Source organism: Papaver somniferum, unplaced genomic scaffold (assembly GCF_003573695.1).
Source record: "Papaver somniferum cultivar HN1 unplaced genomic scaffold, ASM357369v1 unplaced-scaffold_43, whole genome shotgun sequence".
In the NCBI taxonomy this organism is placed as follows: Eukaryota; Viridiplantae; Streptophyta; class Magnoliopsida; order Ranunculales; family Papaveraceae; genus Papaver; species Papaver somniferum.
The window spans coordinates 250,296-270,415 of NW_020646860.1; the positions used below are offsets into that span (position 1 = coordinate 250,296).

At 36.1% G+C, this 20,120-nt stretch overlaps 1 pseudogene; it reads left to right on the plus strand.

Moving 5' to 3' along the window:
* The first annotated feature begins 959 nt into the window (after positions 1-959).
* On the plus strand, positions 960-10,793 carry LOC113342536 (annotated as a pseudogene).
* The last annotated feature ends 9,327 nt before the right edge of the window (positions 10,794-20,120 follow it).

Sequence of the window (20,120 nt, forward strand, 5' to 3'; positions counted from 1 at the left end):
AAACCACAAACAAAATTTCATTAGGCTCACTACAATATTAGAGACCAATGAGTTACAAAGAATACGATTAGTCTCTATGATTATTAAGCCTCACTAGTCACTACAAACAGGAAACACAAATCATTACAATACTATGATTATTAAAGAAGAAGAAAAAAAGATTGAATCCAATGTTATTGTAAAAACTACGGAATTACAGAACCATGAAAAATAAGCAACTAAATGTGTTAATCCAAAACTAAACCCGTATATCATAACACCTATGCCTACACACATCCAAAGTATTTGCGATTTTCTACTGTAGTTTAGAAATGACTATAACACCGAACTTAGATTCTTACAGGAACTGTCAATCAACTTGAGCTTAAACTCTTCCAACACACATCCATAAATCTATTCACACAATGGAATAAATTAAACACTATTCACACAAGTTTTAATAAAAAGAGCAACAATAGATAAAACAAATTGGATACACATTTCTTCCCTAATTAACAGATCTTGAGGAGTTGAGGTATTGGATACTAAAATTGAAATCAAAACCCATTATATCTAATTCCCAAATCCAGCATCCACAGTATCTCAAAAATTGATGACAATTATAGAAATCAGGACAAAGTTTCACTCACTAACATAATGATTATAAGCCACGAAACACAATTTTAAGTAGTAATCACTAATTAACTTAATTTTCTTACCACAGCAAAACAATGCAATGACATCCACCGGCTGTTTGAAAAATTGCATTATCACTTTCCCTTAAAATTGACCAATTTCGTCAAACCTAAAAGAAAAATCGAAAACCCGCCATCATAATAAACCCAAATTTCATCAATCAGTAAGAAAATATACATAAATTAAGTGATTCAAGAATAAAAATATCAAAAATTAGAGTATCTAGGAGGTAGGAGTAAAAACCCTTACTTGGAAACTGAATTGATGCATACGGAGACTGATTAATGTTTAGTTGTTCATATAAACCATATACGAACCACAAATATAAGGAAATCATCGTGATTTCAGCAGATTTTCTCACAATTTTCCTTCATTCTAGGGCAGTTTTAGTTCGTGGAAGTGAGTTATGCGCAGGAATAGGGCTGGAATTAGTTTCAGAAGCATATCTATTCCAAGTTTTGGCGTTAATAGAGAGGGGGCACGAAGCTAAATCTGGTGAATATTACACGGGATTTTTTTTTTAGAAAATTTAGGGGGGGCTAGTGACCCCACTGGCCCCGGTGTAGATTCGCCACTGATATCAGTTGCTCTAATCTTCCATACTGCCATATATTTCTGTGCAAATTTCAGGATAACAATCTTGAACTGTTGATGGCTCATCACGGTGTTTCAGGTCTAGTTGGGAAACTTGTAATTGAATCGAATGTCAATTGCGAAGCTGGCAAATAATATACAATTTTCAAGCACCAAGAAGATGTACCAAAGGCACTTCCTCATATTTACACTAGCGCTAGAGTTATCGACGGATGTGCAACGCGTTCCGGTTGTATTAAAGAATGGAATTTTATCATTGGTATGCATAAACACACTATTGCATTTGATCATTTTACTTCATATACGCTTATTAGATTTGATCTACGCTTGGCAACTTAATTTGCATTAATACACTGTTCTTCTTGCGTGCAGGGGATAAGACGATTTGCATGATAGAAGGAACAACACATAAAGATGAAACAAGAATGTTGCGTGGATTTCTTTGGGGAGATTCTGAAAATGTAAAAAAGACGCATTGGGTCCTATTGAAAAAGATGTGCGACTCTAAAAAAGATGGGGGTCTAGGGATCAAGCGTGTGAGATTGATGAGCAAGCTCTTTTAACTAAGTGGTCGTGGAGATACGAAAAAGAAAAAAATAGTCTATGGCGTAGAATCATTCATGAAAAGTTTGGAGGTGACGAAGAGGCGTGGAATGTACCACAAACAAATCAGTCTCAAGGGTGTGGGTGGTGGAAAAACATTCTCAAGCAATCAAAAGTCTTAAAAAAGGGGACAAAACAAGTAGTTTCAAATGGTAAGAATATTCGCTTTTGGGAGGATAGTTGGAAAACAACCCAACCCTTGAAATATCTTTTTCCTAAAATCTGGAGGAAGTCAAGCAAGAAGGGAAGAGTGATACGCAAAATGGTGAACAACAATGGGTCAGAAAATTCGGCTTGAGATTTGGGTTTTAAAATAGTTTCAGCTAGGGATGCAACTCTCTCTCTCTTCTTTTGAGCTCTGAGGATCGATTTAAACACTGTTTCAACTCAGTGTTTAAAATTTCACCCAAGACTCTTCTTTTTTGAGTTCCAATACAGATTTTTTAAATGTTTTTACTATGAATCTTCTCTATTCTCAAACCTCTTTCTCTCTAATCCATGTTTTAATTTCGTTTACTGTTTGTTTTCTCCTTTTATTCTTAAGTATTCATTTTTTATGTTCTTTCTTTTTTTAAAATGTGTAACTAATCTTTCTTCTTTCTCTATCATGTGTTTACATATTGAGTTATCTCCAATGGCCTTTTCTTTCTTATGTGTATTGATCATGGCGCTTGCCGAGCTCGCTAAAAATCGTTTGGTTAAAGATGGAATCTGTGAAGAATATTATGGTACAAGGTGGAGGAAGGAACAACTTAGGAGCAAATCAATGAGCTGTACCTGCAATGAAGCCCACGTCTTACTCCTTTCAAATTTTTCAAAATTTAAATTTCGGAAAACCTCCAATATTTTCTTGTCCCTGATTTCTCTCTGGTCAAAGGCCAGCTACAATACTTACCACAAAGGCAGTAATCTAATCATCACCGGAATCAAAGATAATAGCCTAAATATATGGATTCTTAATAACCATATATATCCTATTATTTTCTTAACCTTTATATCTACACTTAACCAAGAGTCAATATTCAGAAACAAGACTTTGTACATCACCAAGATGGAAGGAGAGAGTTCTTCACAAGTGGGAGATCTGGTTAATAAGTTCAAGCAAACAGTTCTTGATCTGGGAGACACTTCTGAAATTGCATATTTCTCTCAAGAAGGAGACAAGGAAGGAGATGAAGAAACAAAGTGGGAAGCAAGTGCAATTGGAAAAATCATTACAGAAGGTTGAATGAAAGCTGACACAGTCGCAAAGCATCTTGGCTTTACCTGGACTTTTATGAAGAAGGAAGATGTCAGAATCATTGAAACTGATCCTAACATCATGATTTTCAAGTTCAGTAATTGGAGTTTACTAAACACTGTCATCAATGAAATACCATGGAGTATCAACAAGAATCTACTAGTGGTGCATGATTACATTCCTGGCATGATATACACTGAGAAGCACTGGGGTTTTCAACAATTTTGAATTCACCTAATGTCCTTGATGCCTGAGCACATGAATGTCGTTGCAGTGACAAAAATTGGTGAGCTAATGGGTCAAGTCACAGTTATTAATCCCAAGTATGCAATCCCCATAGGGAATGACCCTATCAAAGTTTGCGTCTACATAGATCTGACAAACCCATTGAGAAGAGGAGTGAAAGTTGTCACTAATGTTGGCCTGTCGCGCTGGATAAAAATTTTCTATGAGAGACAACCAAGTGGGATCTGCAAATAGTGCTATGTAATCAAGAACTGTCAAGTTGCTTGCAAGGAAGCAAAAATTTTCCTAGATAAGGCTCATGAGAAACCTTATTTCTTTCGAAACATGAATAATGTTAGGAATAGCATTGCAATCACCTCTGCAATCAAGGCTCCTATCTCAAAGAAGAACACCAAAGCCATTGTGAAGACTATAGTTTTTGTTCCTCCTAAAAGTGGTGTAACAGTTAATCTAGACTTCCTTCTTGCTAAGACAACAGGAAGTAAGAATGAGGAAGAGAATAGACTTGGAAAAAGACAAAGAGATGAAGAGAGTGGAGAAGCAGATCAGAGTCCTGATCCCAGCAGTACCATAATGACTCTTTCTGCAGATTCCTCAACAACTCACAGGGTCATCACTGGAGATAACCAAACAGTAAGTGATGATAAGGGAGCTCAGTTATACACATTTATTCCTTCCACTTTTTTACTGTCTTATCTTGTTTTAAATTACTTTTATCTTTTCTTTGCTACTTTCACATATAGTAGTAACTTAACATCCTTGCATACTAAATATCTTAAGAATTCTCTTGTTTTGTTAACTGTCTGCATTCTTTCACTTTTCACAAGTATGAAAATTCTTTCATGGAATGTTCAAGGTTTTAAAAATGTTTCCACTAGAAACCATTTAAGTGATCTTATTAGAGCTCAAAACCCTGACATTATATTCCTGTGTGAAACTAAAATTAGCAGAAACAAGTGTGAACCACTCTTAAAACATTATCAATATCCCAATTGGAGATACATTGAACCTGGAGGCTTATCTGGAGGTCTAGTTCTGTTATGGAAGAATGGTTTTTTGTGTGACATTGTTGATACTCATTACAATATGTTTAATGCAATAGTTCAATCTGATCCTAGTAAGCCAGAGTTTCTTTAAACTTGTATGTATGGCTTTTCCAACTACAATAAAAAGAAAGAACAATGGAGTTATATTCAACAGATTAGTGAAAAAACAAAAATCCTTGGGTAGTTCTAGGAGACCTCAACTTTCACTTATCTGATAGTGACACATGCAATATCTCTTCCTCTGATAGTTGGGTGAATAGTATAGTTTCCAATAGTGGCTTAGAGGATATAGGCTCCGTGGAAAAAACTATACCTGGAATAATAATAATATGGGAACTTGGACTATTAAATCTAGAATATATATGACCCTAGCTAATGGAGGTTGGAATCTTAATTTCTCTAATACTAGATTATTGCACCTTACCCAAATAGGAAGTGATCACATTCCAATTATGCTTGAGACTAATACTACCATACCAAATTGTTGGAAGCCTTTTAAATTCTCTCTCACTTGGCTTAATGATGATACATGTTCTGTAATCATTAATAATGCTTGGAAAACCAGTGTTACTAGCTCTCCTGGTTATCAGATGGTTACTAAATTATCTGCTACTAGAAAAGAACTCTCCTTATGGAATAAAGAGCACTTTGGTGACATCAACAACAAGGTGAACAATTTGAAAAAAGAACTCAATCAACTTTAAGAACTTCCTCAAAGTAGTTTTACTGAAGCTGAAATTATCAGAATCAACAATGATCTCAGTAAGTGGCACAAAATCAAATCAAAATTTTATCAGCAAAAGGCAAGGGATCATTTCATTACAGATATGGATACCAACAGTAAGTACTTCCACAAAAAAGTCAACAAAAGAAGAGCAGGGAATAATATAGATGTTATCTAGGATCGTAACAACAACTGGCTTCATACAAGAGATCAAATAGCACAACATATGACCTATCATTTCAAGAGCATTAGTACAACCAGCAATCCAGTAATAGAGGACACCTTTTACTCCATCATTCCTTCTATTATCACTGCAGAACAAAATGCTATCATCACCAGAATTCCAAGCAATGAAGAGATATTCTCCACTCATAAAAGCATGGAAAATTGGAGCTCTCCAGGACCAGAAGGATTTCAAGCTGGCTTCTACAAAAGTCAGTGGTCAACAGTTGGTGAAGATGTTTGCAACATGGTCAAGAAGTTCTTTGAGACTAAGTACATCCTAAAGCAGATAAATCAGACATATATCTCTTTAATCCCAAAGAAGAAAAAGTGTATAAATGCAGCTAACTATAGGCCAATTTGTCTATGTAACACTTCTTATAAAATTGTCTCTAAAGTTCTTGTCAACAGATTGAAGCCAGTGATGGAGAAACTCATCTCCCCTTACCAAGTTGCTTGTGTTTCAGGAAGAATAATCAGTGACAATACAGTTCTTGCTCAAGAGATTATTCATTAAATGAAGAAAAAAAGAGAGGAGAGAATGGATGGATGGCACTCAAGTTAGACATGTCAAAGGCTTTTGACAGGTTGGAGTGGTCTTTCTTAATCAAAGTTCTTTCTTATTTTGGTTTTAATGATGATGTTTGTGATCTTATACATTAATGCATCAGCACCTCTCAACTTTCAGTGATTCTTAATGGGTCTCTTTGTGAAGCTTTCACACCAACAAGAGGCATTAGGAAGGGTGATACCTTATCACCTTACCTATTTATCCTTGCCATGGAATTTCTCTCAAGATAACTCATTGCAGCACAAGAAGATAACAGAATGAAAGGAATTAAAGTGGCTGTGTTAGCACCAGCCATTAATCATCTAGTTTTTGCAGATGATTGCTCGATCTTTACTCAAGAAAATGTCACCACAGTAAAAAACTTATTGGAGCTACTTCAAAACTTTAGCTCTCAGTCAGGACAAGTCATCAACTTTGAGAAAATCTCAATATATTTCAGCAAGAAAACCAAGCCAGAGGTTGTAGATACAATAAAGCAAATACTATGAGTCAAATGCATTAACTCTAAAGAGAAGTATTTAGGTTCTCCATTAATCATTGGGCACTCAAGCAATAAGCATTCAAAAGTATTAAGGAGAATTTTGAAAGCATATTCAACACATGGTCCTCTATTTCTCTTTCACACGCAGGTAGAGCTACCATGATTAAGCATGTCCTCACTGTTGTCCCCAAATATCAAATGGGAACTTTTAAATTACCTTCTACTCTTCTTCAACAGCTGACAGCCATTGAAAGAAAATTCTTTTGGGGTCATCATTCTAGCAGGGGTCATAATCCAACAACATGGATAAACATATGTAGGCCTACTAAAATGGGTGGTCTTGCTTTAAGAGATATGGAAAAGCTGAATTTGGCACTCCTCACCAAATTGGCCTGGAGAATTTGTAGTGAGTCTGACACTCTAATGGAAAGAACTCTATTAAGCAAATACTTTAAAAATGGGGATTTACTTCATCAACATGTTACAACAAAAAATTGTTCTTATGTTTGGAATGGAATATCAAAGGGTCTAGAGATTGTGCATCAAAATTTCTTCATGGAAATCAATAATGAGAGGAAAACAAAAATCTGGAGGGACAGATGGATTCCTGGTATGCTTCATCCACCCTCACCTCAAAATGATCATTATAGGTTTTATGAATCTGTGGATGAATTAATGATCCCTAAATCAGCTCAATGGAACAATCAACTAATTAATTTCTTATTTGATGCTGACACTGCGCTTAAAATCCAAGCTCTATTTATAGATATCAATAAAGAAGATAACATGATTTGGATGCCTGCTAAAGATGGTGTTTTCTCTGTTAGAAGCACTTACAAAATGTTGTCTTATAGATATCAATAAACAAGATAACATGATAGAAAAGTATGGAAAACACTCTGGAAATGCAAAGTCGCACAAAGGATTAAACTCTTTGCATGGAAATGCATAAGAGGGCTTCATTCTTCTAAGTACAAGAGAGCAATGTACAACAATAGCCTTGAAGTAAACTGTGATATTTGTTGCCACAATGAAGAAACTATATAACATATCCTTCTTGAATGTAGACATGCCAGAGCAGTCTGGAGGGGTATCAACATCAACATAGACTCAGTCAGAGAAAACTGCAGTACTGTATCTGAATGGGTAACAAGCTGGTTCTCTAAGTATAATCAAACTAATGATGATAAATGGCTTTATACTCTGATGATTGGAGCTTGGATAATATGGAAAGATCGTTGTGATGTGGTTTTTCAGGGAGTTACTCTTAACCCTTTTACTTCAATACGCAAAATTCATTATCATCTTGCCTCTCATATGCATGAATCTTATGCTACTGTGCTAATAAGCTCCCAGAAATCTAGATGGAAACCTCCTTTAGAAAACATATTGAAATTCAATGTAGATGGATCTTTTGATGAAGATATTAACCAATTTGGCACTGGAATTGTGCTGCGTATTTCTACAGGTCAATGCATTGGCACAAAAGGAACCTATGGAAATGGAGCACTAAGTCCGGACGCTGTTGAGTGTTTGGCTATTCGTCAGGCGCTATTATGGGCCAAAAGTTTGAATCATACAAGAATCCAGATAGAGGCAGATGCAAAACTCGTGATACAATCCATTAATGGTCATTCACTTCTCATCCAGTGGGAAAATAGGAATCTAATAAAAGAGATAAAACATTTAATCTCTTCTTTCATTTTATGCACTTTTGATTATGTAAGTCGAAATGACAATCAAGTAGCAAATTCTATTGCTAGGACAGCTAGAGAGACTAGATTATCAACTGAAATTTTCAGTGATTTTGATACTGCAATTTTTAATCTCCTCTCTGGAGACCAAAACGCAAGTCAGTAATAAAATTTCTCTTTTAGCGAAAAAAAGAGAAGAAAATATAAGTGAGGTTGCTGCTTTCATTGAAAGAATTGGAGACCCTGGTAATTTAGTGTTGTAGTTTTGAAAGTGGTAGTAAAAGTTCGTTGCTCGGACTTGTAAAGATTTAAAAATAAAAATATATACAAAAAATATTAACACTGGTGCGAGAAACTGGGGCTTAGGATTCGGCCAAATTCATTTCTTAAATGGTTCAGAAATTAATTCTAGGAAATTATAATTCAAAACAAAATGAATATTAACTCTATTCTTTGCCAAAGTAGATTTTATAAAATATTACTTGTATTTCTTAAGCATGGCATATCAAAAATCCCTAGGACTAAGCATAAACCATCAAATGAAATCATAAATAATTAATTAAAATCTTAATTCAATTAAAATTGGTGCAAAAAGTAAAAAAGGAATTAAATAAAATTACCACATGGATGAATTAAGGCTTCCTCCGTCGCCCCAGTGTTGGGGTTTAGCTCCTCATATTAATCATAATCTCAAAATACATGTATAAAGCTCAAAAGTTGATTAAAGGGAGTAAAACAATTGAGCAGAAAAATTGCAACAGAAATAACTGTGGCAAAGGCGCTGTTCAACTGTTACAAGAAGAACGATACAAATGTTATGCTGTTGCAAGACCCAAACTACGACCCACTACCCTGCGTCGTAAACATTGTTGGAGAACGACTTTCTATGCAAGTCCGTTCTTCGTGTTCTTGGCCTTCATCAATGGAGGCAGCAGCAGAAACTTAACTCGTGATTTCTGCTTCCTGCGCTCTCCTCTCTTCTCCCAACTCTCGACCACCCTTCCCAATGACCGATACTTGTATTTATAGTGTTTTGGAGCAAGAAATCCGACCATTGATTGCGTATATTTTCTCTTTAATTCGATTATTCTTTGCTGCCCAAAAATGAGAATATTTACCATTTATAGAATTTACACACGTTAACTCACTCCCAAAACGCTCCAAATTAGTTTCTTCATGCCTCAGAAGCTTTCCCGCACCTCCACATCACTCCATGCACAGCACAAACACACTTGAGCTCGTGTTCAGTGTGTGTTGCTCTGTTTTGAGTTTGGTGAATCGAACCGAGAATTCCAGCCTAAATTGATCGATTATGACACCCATACTGTGTTCCTTAAGCTATATCACATCTTCCTACCAAGTTTGAGCCATTGAATCGCACCACAACACCTTCATTTTGTCGATTGAAATTCTGCCAGTTGATGAACCAATTTTCCCGCTAATTTTATTTTTTCAAATCGTGAAGAAGGTGTCCCCTTAGCAAACAGTGGTGTCCCCTTAGTAATTAGGTTACCCCTTATCCAAAAGCGAGAGTCCGAATAACACTTGTCCTCCGGGTGCCAAAATCAACTTTTCGAGCCGAATTTTCCAAAAATGTTTATTTCCTAAAAATACATAAAAACACAATATTAGTACAAAAATAGAGTTCCAACAATACGGACATTGAGGACAAATTAGACACAAAAATGTGTCTATCATTTAGGGAGAAAAGAGGATACAAGGTCATGGATTGGAGGGAAAAATGGACAAGAAACAACAACAACATGGACAAGCTGATGCCATACAAAGAAGAATGCCGTCGAAATACGTTTGGAATGCAGCCGTCCCACCAAAAGTTTCATTCCTAGTTTGGGCAGCGGCAATGAATGGTTTACCAACTATTGACCGTTTACGTCGAAGAGGTATATCATTTACAAGCATCAACTGCCATTTGTGTGATCAAGAAAAAGAATCAATATCACACATCTTTATTCATTGTGCAATTGCAGAGAAGGTGTAGGATCATTTCTTAGACCTGTTGGAGTTACAATGGCGACCACCAGATTCATGTATGGATTTCCTTGTGGCTTGGCAGTTGAAACTCAATACTGAACCAGCTGAATTTCTTAAATTTTTCTTGCCTTTCGCGATATGGCAGCAAATCTGGGAGGAGAGGGACGATAGAATTTTTCGCAACAAAGAAAAAACTGAAGAGCGGGTTATTCTTCTAGTGAAGGCTTGTTTAGTTAGTTGGGCAAGGGTTCATGATTCCTTTAAACATTTTAAGTTTCTGGATTTTATGGATGACTGGGGGGCTTTTAAATGGTAATTTCTAGTTCCAAGATGTAAGCGGCCAAGGTTTTTTGCAGCTTCTGTACTCTCCTTTGCTTGTTTTTTGATCTTCTTGTATTGACGGATGTTCCGTTGTTACTTTGGTGCTAACTCAGCACTTATTTTATTGAATGAATTTTATCTTTTCCAAAAAAAAAAAGAAGAATGTTGCATCACCGTGTATTTGAAGGTGACTTGATGAAGGATTACAAGAAACTTGATTCAGTAGTTGAAATCAATCCAAAACCTACTGGAAATGGATGCGCTGTGACATGGTCTGTTGTGTATGAAAAGATCGACCAAGATTTTCCAACTCCCTTTGCTTATTTACCTTTGTGCCTTCAGGTCGTTGAAGACATGAGCAAATACCTATGCGATTCTGAATAAACAATCACTTTCACCAGTACATGAACCCCGAATTGCTTACTGGGTTCACCGTGCACGTGTACATGTTCACGTGCATTTTTATCAGTGTGTGTTATTGTTTGTTGCGGTATACGGTTAAATGGCGATATTTAGCCTGTATCTACGTTTTCAATGTGAGCGACTTAGTGTCCTATCATGTGTGGTTTGATTTGTTATGTCGATAGGGTAATATAAAAATAAATCAATATATGTCATTTAAATGTTTGTATCTAAATAGAAGTTAAACAACAACATCAATCAGATTTCAGTAGAACGGTGGCCGGATTAGCTCCAAGTATGATTTTGTCAATCCTTCTAATAATTATTTGAAATAACGTTCAACTAATATCAATTTTCACTATCACCTGCTATATGCTTTTATAACATCTCCGCGAACTACTGTGCCTCATCATGGTATCTGCTAATTGAAAAACTTGTAACTGAATTGGCAGTCCAATGTGATGCTGACAAGTTTTATAAAAGCACCATGAAGAGGTTCGAAATACAGTTTCTCACCTTTTCACTGCCGTCAAAGTAACAGAAGGAGATGGAATTCTTCCGGGATGTATCAAAAGAATGGGGCTATATGCTTGGTATATAAATCCAATATATTCCAATGTATCCCATTTTTTTATAACGTTACTCGCGATTCATATTGCACGCCAAATGAACTGATACACTTTTAATTTTACCTTAAAACGATTGTTTTTGTCATTTTGTACATGGAGAAGGTAATGCGCGCGGTGAGCGCTAAGGAGGAAACACCACATAATGATGAAAAGGACATTACATCACCGTCTATTTGAAGGTGTTCCTGGCGGCACAGTCAGGGTGGATTAGGGTTCAGGTGAACTGTGGATACTTCTATATGGGGCTCTTCTTTGGCTAATTCTATTTGGGCTCTATTTGGGCTAATTCTGTTGGGGATTTTTATGTGGGCTCTCACAACTTCTTGTGAGTTGCATTTCTTTGCAATGTAATTTTTATCTTTTACATTAGCTATTTAGCTTAGGTTTTTCCTATTTCCCACCTTCACTTTTCCTATTTCCCATCCACATAAATTCTCATCCCCTATGACTTGCTTTATGTTACTTTGAGAAGTTTAATATTGAAGTAATTAGTTCATCCCTTAATATGATGCATGTTGTTTGTGACATCACTCCTAGAAATAAAAATTGTCTCATCTCCTTTGTGTATGGGTCTTTGAATTTATGTGGTATGAGAAATCAATGGAATCTTCTAAATCATATTAATGAGGAAGCAAATAGACCTTGGCTGCTGCTTGGAGATTTTAACTTCATTCTGCATGAGTCAGAGAAACAAGGTGGTGTAGTTAAAAGATCTCTAGTCCCAGATTTTATTAGATCCTCTTTAAATATGCTGAACCTTGATGAAGTATTCTCTTTTCGTAATCCTTTTACTTGGTGCAATAGAATATTTAGGAATCCGCAAGATCTTATTTTTGAAAAACTGGACATAGGGTTTATGAACGATAAGTGGGTATTTGTTTTATTCCCCAAATAAGAATCACTAATCTAGGAAGGGTTTTCTCCGATCATAGTCCAATATTATTGAACTGTTTTCATTTTGAGAAAAAACTTTATATTCCGTACAAGTTCTTCAAATGCTGGCAGTTAAGTCCAGACTTTAAAGATGTTCTGTCAAATTCTTGGTCTAAGAGAGTTAAGGGTTCTCCGAGTTTTGTAGTAGCTGCAAAACTAAGAAATGTGAATAATGATCTTAGTCTGTGGAATGTCAATTCCTTTGGTCATGTCAAAATCACTACTCATAAATTGAACTCTGAGATAGAAATGTTTCAATCCATGACATTCTCTCCTGCTATATGAAATTATATATTAAACTATTCCAAGCTGCTCGACTACTGGTATGAAATTGAGAACTCATTCTATAAATAAAAAACGAGGATAAATTATTTTGTTCATTATGATAAAAATACCCAGTTCTTCCATAACACTGTTAAACCAAGAAACATGTATAACACCATACATACGGTTAAAGATGAACAAGGAAACTGGTTGGAGTCTATAGAGAAAATTGTTTCACTTTTTGAAACACACTTTAGAAAGGTTTTTCACTCTTCTTCTCCTAGTTCTGTTGATATTCAAGAAGTTTTAAAAGATGTTCGGACAATTATTACTGATGAAGTAAATCTTTCTCTTGTGGCTATCCTTACTTCTGAGGAAATTATGTCTACTATCAACAATATGGAGCCATGGAACTCTCCTGTCCCAGATGGCTTCCCGGCAGGGTTTTTTCGTGATAATTGGGATATTGTTTCTGTTCAGGTTATTGAGCACATACAATTTTTTTTCAAAACTAAATTCTTATTGAAACAGTTGAACTACACTTTTATAGCTTTAATTCCTAAGGTTGCTAATCCTTCTTCGCCTAATGATTTCAGGCATATTAGCTTAGCAAACTCAGTTTAAAAAATTATCTCCAAGATTTTAACCAATAGAATTAAACCTCTGCTAGATTCGCTTATATCCCCATTTCAGTCGGCTTTTGTTTCTAATAGGCAAATTCAGGATAACATCATTATTAGTCATGAGATACTGCATTGCTTTAAAAAAATGAAAAAAAGAGCTAAAAAGGCTTATATGGCTATCAAGCCTGATATGTCGAAAGCTTTTGAAAGATTAGAATGGTCATTTATAATTGCAGTTTTCAAAAAACTGGGTTTTCCGGATGATTGGTGTCAGCTGATGCTACAATGCATTAGTATTGTTTCGTATTCGGTTCTCATAAATGGTTCACCAGGAGATGTGTTCTCTCCTTGTAGAGGAATTAGACAAGGATATTGTCTTTCTCCTTACATCTTTATCCTTTATATGGAAGTTCTTTCTCAGATGTTATTTATAGCAGAATCGGACAACTTAATTCAAGGTTTTAAAATCAGAGCCAATAGCCCTTCTACCACCCACTTATTCTTTGCAGAAGATTGTATGCTCGTCTCAAAAGCATCTATTTTCAATGCAAGAAATCTTATGGAAATTTTAAATAATTTTGGAAAAGCTTCGGGTCACGCTATTAATCTGGAAAAGTCGGATTTTTTCACAAGTGCGAATATGCATCACAAACACATTAAAATTCTTTCTAGATCCTTAGGCATCAAATTTCTGTCAATCTCGAAAAATATTTAGGAACACCTCTGTTTGTTAATAGAGATAGAACTAAATCTTTTCAATTTCTTATTGATAAGTTTTATGCTAGGCTTAGCAATATGAAGAAAACTACTCTGAATGGTGCTGGCAGAACGGTTGTCACTAAACATGTTTTGTCAAGTCTTGTTGTGTATCGTATGTCCTGTTTTCCTCTCCCTAAGAAGCTTACCTCAAAGTTTGATTCTATTCAAAGAACCTTCTAGTGGGAAATCCAAAAAAGTAGTGGTCTTGGTATTAGGAATTCTTATGCTCTGAATAGGGTATTCATATCGAAAATAGCATGGAGAATTACACAGTTCCCTGATCACTTAATTTCGAAATTTATAAAAGACAAATATTTTTCTAATCAGAACTTGCTGGAAATCGATGAGGCAGCTGATGCCTCATCTTGGATTTGGAAGGGCATTGTTAACAGTCTAAGTTTTCTAAGATCTAATATTGTTTGCAAGATTAACAATGGTAACTCTACTATAATTTGGTATTCAACCTGGTTACCCTGCTTTTATGCTCCTCCTTTATCTATTGATCCTAATTATAATAATTATACCTTTGTTAGTGAGCTTATAGACCCGCATCTTAATACATGGAACTTAGATATTCTGAATTCCCTATTTTGTCCTGAAGATGTGATCAAAATTCGTTCTTTTGTGATGATAAGATTATGTGGGCACATACTAAATATGGTAATTTTACCATTAAGTCTGCTTATAAAGTGTATACGAATGATTTTTCTCCTACTGAAGAGTCTGCTTTTTGGACTAAGGTTTGGTCGTTAAAATGTCTTCCTAAAGTTAATTTTTTTATATGGAAGGTATTTGCTCATATGTTGTCAGTTAATTTTACAATGAATGCCTATAATAACTCTATTGATCCTTCTTGTGCTCTCTGCAACAATTCTTCCGAGACTGTTCTTCATCTATTCTTTCAATGTCCTGTAGCGTCTCACATTTGGTTTGCTTTATCGCTTCAACATCTGATATCCTTTGATCTTCTTTGGCCTGATGATTATTTTCTGAAATGGTTTGATATTAGGCTAGGTCAGTCGCCATTCCATGTTGGCTGGCCTAATATAGGTGCAATTATTATTTGGTGTATTTGGAAGATGAGATGTGAAGTAGTCTTTCAGAAAGCTGCAATAAATCTGGATAAAGTTATCCTTAACACTAAAATAATGTTGAATACTTATATCCATCCCCCCCTGTGTATGATGCTCATGTGGATGCGGAAACTCCTACTTCTGATGTTGAACATATTCTTTTCATATATGGTTCTTATAAAGACTTTAACATGGGAGATGGTTTGGACTTATGTGATATTGCAGGAAGAATAACATTTTGTAAATCGGACTTTGGGATTGCTCCCGATGCAGTTTGTGCTGAAGCAATGACGCTGTCTTTGGCTGTTTCCTGGGCAAAGGAGCTGAACTTGTCCAAAGTTTTTATAGTTAGTGACTGCCTGCAAGTAGTGGATTTTGTGAAAAGAGTCAGTCACTCTTCCGGATGGAGATGCAGTGATATTCTCAATGACTGTTGCAGCCTCCTTACTAGTAGTTATTTCTTTAAGCTTGTGTATCTTAGGCGTTCTATGAATAAGTTTGCAGACCGGCTTGCACATCGGGCTAGGAAGTTATGTGTTAAATAATTTTGGTTTTCTTGTCCTCCTTTTTTGAACTATATTGAGAGGGATCAGATTGTGAATGCTTGTAACTTTCTTCTTGGTTAAATGAAAAGTTTGTTTCTCAGCAAAAAAAATTTCTCATCACCTATAATCCTATGTACCACCCAGATAAGTTCTCATGTATCCTAAATACCATCTTTTGACTTTTTATTTGCACCCAACAATAAAATCATCAAAAAAAGGTCACAAAAGCAAAACCAACAGAAAGAGAGAGAGAGTGTTTGTAACGTCATAGTGACGTAGGAAGTCTAAAACAAATTTAACAGATGCGGTTTGTTGTTCTTCCTTGTTTTCCTAGCAAGTCTAGTCATGTAATCTCTGATAGCCTAGAGTTTTCATCAATTTCTTCATCAGTTTCTTCATTACTTTGTGCAATTTCATCACCACTTTCAGTCATAAGTCTATGCACAAAAAGGAAATACTAAACATTAATATTCAAAACAATAAAGATAACCAGAAGAACATCACTAGTTTAATTACATCAAAAGAAAGAAAGAGCAAGCCAATTACTAAATCTAATCATCGACAGGGTATCATTTCCACTACAACTTCTTTTCCCCAACCCAAAATCAAAGCTGCATCTTCACCAATATACCTGACACAAAGAGTTCAATCATCATCACAAATTCAACTACCCCTGCTGAAATCCATTATTTGCACTCAATGCAAATTGCAACCCAAAATCACCGTACTTCTTATAAGATCTCCACCAACAACATTCACACAACAAGAAATAACAAAACAAACTACCACCAGATGGATGCTATTGAAACCCCACTATCCAAGCGCTTCTTCAGCAACACAAAGTACCATGAATATCCCCACAACTTTTGACGAAGATGCACAAGAGATACAATAATTAAGACACCACAATACTCCAGTTCTAAGGGATCTGACAGTACTTACAAGGCAATCACCAAGAATCGCCATCACTTCCGCTGTTGTAATTCAACTCATCAAACTAATAGTAGGCACTAGTACCGTCATAATTATCTGAAGATGTATTAGGACCCTGGAGATCCTCATCTTCAGTTTTCTCTTCCTCATTTTCATCTTCACTGCAGACCACCATCTCACCGACAAACACAGGCTCTCCATCAATGTCTAACCCAGGAATCTCCTCTCCGTCAGAATCCACGTTTAGGGGTTTCGACATGGTTCGAGAAAATTTGCAAGGGTTGTTCTTCCTTTCAGCAAGATAACATTTGTACATCACATCTTCAAATTCTTGCCTTTTCTTCTTCTTGTTCTCTGCTTCTCTTGCTCTCTCATCTCTCTTCATCAAACCATCACTGCTCTCCTATTCCTCTTCTTATTCAAAATTATTTTTCTTCATATTCACTATCACTTTCAGTTTCACTGTGAGTCTTCCCCCATGAACAATTCCACTCCCCTCGTTCCTGAAGTCTCTCCTTGTGTCAACGAGCATCTACAACATTTAACTTCCTCATCCACAACTGAAACTCCTCATCATTTTCAATCCTTAACCTTTGAAATTCCTTTCTCTCCTCTTGTAGTTTCTTCTTGGTCTTCTCCAGATTCAGAAAAGCGATCAAACTCTCCATCTCTAAACTTGTTAAAGCCTCAATTGCATTCTTTGCATGTAGCATTGCATCGAAATCGGGTGGTGATATTGGGTTACTTCCACGGCAGAACTGTTTGCAGTGTCGTCCATCTCCTTATCTCTTAAACTCTTTCTCTATGATTTCTATTTTTGGTTTAATTTGGAATAATAATCTGTTTATCACCCCGTCTCCTTTAAATAATGGTGGTAGATTAACCATAAATGGCCCTTTAAGGGATTTGGTCAAGCGTCTTGTCGCTTGTCTATTCACGCCACTTCAATGTCATGCACAACCCCTTAGAAACCATCATTACTCTACTAAACCCTATTTTCAAAGTCTAATCTGAGACGATTCATTTGCTTCAATCCTGTTGGGGCTGCCATTAAGAGGCGTATTGTTATGCCACCTAATTTTGAAGAGTTTATTTGGGTATTAATTAAAACTGTTGGTTTTATGCAGATTCAGAGTAAACATCACCTGTTGAGAGGCACCATTACTAATTGGGGTATGTCCAGCAGTCGGATTATTACCCATACCGCTCAGGTCAACTTGGTTTCTCACCTTACAAAAAAAGTCTCATCCTTCAGTACCAGTAAATCTGATAATTACCCCAATAAACCCTAATTTTACAATTACCAACTTTTATTTTTACCATCCCCAACAACGTATATGACATTTGGAATGTTGTGCAATGATATTCTCGTCTACCAACTATGCCAAGACAAAGCTCTTAAATACTCACCAACCTTCCTATCCATCATGCTCACGTATAGGCACTACGTAAGAAGAAAAATGTTAAGTTATTTGATTTGGTATACCTTTAGTTTGGCTCTTGGTTACAAGTCCCACGTGATATCGAAGCCTATGTCCCTTTCTGCTGCTCTAAAAAAGGGTACCAAGTTATCTAGTATCTCTGATAAGATCTTTTTGTTTAAATACAAAAACCGGGAATCTTAAATAAGTTTATACCATTCCTCATCCATCTACTTTCCATACAATTTTCGACTCTCTCAGGGTTCCAATTAAGGATCAGTACACCTTAGATGACATCTCTTGGCTGCATCGTCACATTTGTATGATAGGACCATATCACTATCCTAGCACTGTTATAAGAATCTTCTATTTTCAAATTCTTATTTTAATCTCTAGACAATCTATCTTCTCTGATAAAAATTCTATCATCACCATCACTATTATAATCTATGTGCAATCCACTCCATCTCAGTAACAGCTTCACCAGAAAACCTTGAAATTCAAAACCTCACAACCTAAATGGCAGAAAAACTTACCTTACCCTCATCTTTAATTGAACCAGTTTTCATAGATAAAACAGTCATCTTAGCTAAAAATGATAATAGTTGGAAATGGTGTATGGTTGGCTACATTTGTTGTGAAACTCTTATCCCTACCTCTTCTATTTGTTACTATATCTGCAACCAATGGGCGTTAGCTCAAACACCTTATGTTACTACTTTCAATGGATTGAGAAACAAAGTTTTTATCAGATTTTTGGTAGAGAATGACTTCAACAGGTTTAATGAGCAGAGACCTTGGTATGCTTGTGGTTATCTTATGCAACATCAAACTTGTTCCTCCTAATGTCTGGCCAGCAAATCATCAAGTATCTTTTACTGATGAACTATTTTGTCTTATCTTATGCAACATCCCAAAGGAATGCACCAAATTTGAGGATCTCCAATAGCTCACTTTCAAGCTTGGAGAATTAGTAGAAGCTCAATCACCTTATGGAAATCATCCCTTAAAGAAGAATGTTAAAGTCTGTGTGAGAGTGTGTGTTCAGAAAGCTCTACCTACTGGAATCCCTCTCTTCACTTAAGGGAGAGCTCAACCTTTTCTAATTGAATGCAGATACTATAAAGTCCCAATGATTTCTATACTTCTTTTCGTGTGTTAGATCACAAAGATGCTAACTGTCCATCCTGGAAATCTAAACAGAAGCTTCTACAAGAATCGGCTGCTTCAAGCTCCAAATATGTTCTCCCAGTTGTCTCAAAGCTAATGATGCCTAAACAATCAGAGGCTCAACAATCTCCACCTACTACCAACATGGTGATCCAAGATGCTATCATGTCTCCCACTGAAGTAGTTCAAGAAACTCAAATGGATACATTGATGCTCATATCAACACCAAAGGAAAATCCAAAGCTTTAGCTCAGAATACTGATAATGTGGTTCAAAAAGGTTTAGCTAACACTCTCCAGATGGGTCCCTTTGTTAATCGATCTACTGCCTTAAAAATATTTTATGTTGGGCTTATCCATCAAAGCAAAACACATTTGAATAATGGCCTTCCAGTTATCTTCAAGCAAGTAACTACTCAGAATGCCACAGTTGAAACCTCAAGTGTTCCTTCTGAGTCGTCGAATCGGGGTCCGATTCGGACCACCAACTCTTCTAGAAGATTCAAAACGGATGTTGTTCCGACAAATCAACCTGCCATAAATAGAGATGAAGTTATCTCCCAGCTACTGAGCATGATACCCTGTCCAATCTGAAAATGAAGATCAATCCAAGAGATGACTTGAGGAAACACACCAGAGCAAGCAATTCTACTCTAGCTAGCATCGTGGTTATCCCAAATCAATCTGATAACTTTGAAACTGATTACTTGAAACTTTGTCCTCTTATCACCAAATTAGGAGATCTTCCAGCTATTAACCTCTCCAAATGCAGTCTCAATACCCATTCCCAAGTTGATCCTTATGGTACTTATATTGTTCCTGTTGATGATACCCCAAGGAATGATAGTGTCCGCAATAATTCTCTTCATGCGGCTGCTTCTCTGAATCTTGGTTCTACCTAGGAGACTACTTAAAATGGTGTTTCTGGTGACACTACTCTTGATGGTGGTTCTGCTTCCA